Source organism: Capsicum annuum, chromosome 6 (genome assembly GCF_002878395.1).
Source record: "Capsicum annuum cultivar UCD-10X-F1 chromosome 6, UCD10Xv1.1, whole genome shotgun sequence".
Taxonomy (NCBI): domain Eukaryota; kingdom Viridiplantae; phylum Streptophyta; class Magnoliopsida; order Solanales; family Solanaceae; genus Capsicum; species Capsicum annuum.
In genome coordinates this window covers 199,427,869-199,431,093 of record NC_061116.1, presented here as the reverse complement: position 1 = coordinate 199,431,093, position 3,225 = coordinate 199,427,869, and positions in this window count along the sequence as shown.

The window sequence follows — 3,225 nt, the reverse complement described above, 5'->3', positions numbered from 1 at the left end:
ATAGTTGATGTGCGGTATACGATTAATGAATATACCATGATGCACAAAGATTGATTCCTCAAAGAAGATGGATGATGTATGTTAGTTTTCCTAACATAAAGGGGGGATTATAAGCAGCTATGAAGTATGTTAGGAATTATCATCAGATCCTCATTCATAAGATAATTCAAGTCATATGCCGAAAGTATCTCATATTTATGCTGCAAGTGCTCCTATTTTGTGTCCTTGAAGGACAAAGTCTATGCATGCATGAAACATGGTAGACTAATCGGTTTCAAATGAAATAATCCTTGAAAAGGATAAGGAGCAAATAATTATCATAAGAAGACAATGTGCTCTTGAAGAGTCTACTACACAACACTTCATGAAACCTTATGAGAGGTTTAAGTACCTGAACATAATGAAGTGATGAGATCTCAAAATATTATGTCACATTGTGAACCGATACAAAATAAGAAATCGTCGATGATATCTTTGATACAATATTGGCGTAATATTGTAAAAGATCACAAAGATCTGAATTCTACATTTATTTAAGCATGCTGACGTAGAAATATTTATCAAGTGAGATGAAAGGGTGCATCTTGGTAAGTGAAAACTTATTTGATTTGCAGTCCAGACACTTGAAGATGTCACACATAAAATGTTGAATATTGTCACTTGACAAAATTTGTATGAAAACTTCTTTAAGGATTCAAAATATAAAAATTTCTGCAAAACTTATTGATAATCCTTATATTGTATACGCTTATAGCTTGAAAATTATTGAAACTCTTGGAGAGTTTTCAAAGCAATAAATTATCTGCTGAAATGGGAAATATACTGAATTAGATTGGTTATGAAGTATCATATCTTAGTGCAAGTGGTGCACTCATGTATCTTGCAAATACTACAAGGTCTGATATAGCCTTTTCAATCAATTTGTTAGCAAGGTATATTTCTGCTCCTACTATGAGTCATCAAAATGGGATAAAACACATGAGCTTGTTTTATTCTAAAGATTGCAGTCCCGATCTTATTGTTCATGCGGATTTTGGGTACTTATCAGACCTACATAAAGCTCAGTCTTAAATAGGCTATGTGTTCATATGTGGTGGTACTACAATATCTTGGAGATATACAAAACAGTCTATTGTAGCCACTTCATTGAATCATGTTGAGATAATAGCTATTCATGAATCAAATCGAGAATGTGTATGGTTGAGGTCCATGATACATCTCATTTGAGAAAAATATGGTGTGAAATGTGATAATGTACCCATAATTTTATACGGAGATAATGCAACATGCATAGCACATCTTAATGGAGGATTCACAAATGGAGATAGAACGAAGCACATTTTGCCAAAGCTTTTCTACATATATGAGCTACAAAAGAATGATGATATTAACGTGCAACAGATTCGTTCAACTGACAATGTGAGTAATTTATTCACTAAATCTTCCCCAATTACAACTTTTAAGAAGATGGTGCACAAGTTCGGGATGCAAAGGTTCAAGGATGTTCTCATTAGGGGGAGTTAATACGCGTTGTACTCTTTTTCCCTTACAAGGTTTTGTCCCACTTTTTCTTGTAAGATTCTTAATGAGGCAGCCTATATGCGTATTGTTAGAGATGTGTACTCTTTTTCCTTCACTAGATTTTTTTTCCTACTAGATTTTTTCTAGTAAGGTTTTAACGAGGCACATTATCAAGATTTAATAAGATCTAGTTGATATCTATCAAGATTTAAAGTATCTGACTTTTAGTCAGAAACTAGGAGTATTTTTTCCTATAAATAAAGGGGTTTTGTTCATTGTATTCTCAATCTTATAATCTAACATCCTCAACAGAAATAAAGAAACCTCCTCTCTTCTCTCTTTATTTATTCTTGTTTTTGTTCTTTATTATTTTATAACAAGATGCATGTTAAACTAGAGAATAAATCAATTTACTTATTGGAAAAGTATACTAGAGAAGAAATAAATTTACTTATTGGGAGAATATGATTGATGCTCATTAATTTACTTAGTGGATGCTTAATTTTGTAACTCTCAACTTCTTCACTATTTTTGTAAACATAATAGAATTCAACGTGTGTGTATATATATATCTTCTTTGTTTTCATTCATGTCATTTTTAGAGTCAAAATTTTCACTTAAACAAGAATTATTTTAATCAAAATCAAAATTTTGTGATCACTATTGTTTTGTTGTAGTTTACAAGTCACAGATGAATGTCGGTTGACTTTGAGAGATTTCTTATATAAATATTAGGTTTAGTTATATTATTTTGATGTCTTTATTATCATTTTGTTTTATTTTAATTTACAGGTAGTAGATGAATGTCAGTCAGCTTTGAGAATTTTTTTTTAGATAAAGATTAGGTTTAATTGTATTGTCTTAATATATCTCTATTAGTTTATTATTTTGTGGTAGTTTACAGGTCATAGATGAATATCGATCAACTTTGAGGAATTTTTGTGTGTAAATTTTAAATTTAATTATATTACTTTGATATCTCTTTTATCGTATTATTTTGTTGTAGTTTGCAAGTGGTAGATAAATGTTGGCCGACTTTGAAGAATTTTTTTAGGTAAAGGTTAAGTTTAATTCTATTGCTTTGATATCTTTGATTTGAGTTTTTTTTGTGTAAAGATTAGGTATAGTTATATTATGAGAAAAGACATCTTTTCCTCCCTAAACTTGTCCTCCCAACTCACTTTAACACTTAAACTTAACTTCTGTTTATTTACCCCCCTTAATATCTTTAAACTGTATTAGTTTCACCCCTAATGCTGACGTGACATTTTCAATAAAAAAGATGCGTTTATTTGTAAAAAAAATTAATTTCAATAATATTAGATTTAAAATATAATAGAAATTAAAAATAAAAAATAAAAAAATGAACACCTTTCTTCTTTCTTTTGCAAAACATTTTCCTCCATTGGAATGTCACTGAAAATAGTCACTGGAAATTCATAAATACATGGTGTCCAAGATTTGGTGGTGGTGGAGGAGTATAAAAAACATCATGAGAAGATAAAGAAGAAGAGAAGGGGTTAATGTTTGAAGAAGGGTCCATGTCGTTGTTGTGGTTGTTCTGAAGAAAATGGAGTCGGATCATATGATCGGAGGAGTCTGTAGTAGTAGAAGTGGTGGAGAACATATTACAGCGAGAAACGACTCTTTCGCGCTTACGAGCATTCTGGTGTCCTCCAAGTGCTTGAGAAGTGCAAAACTTGC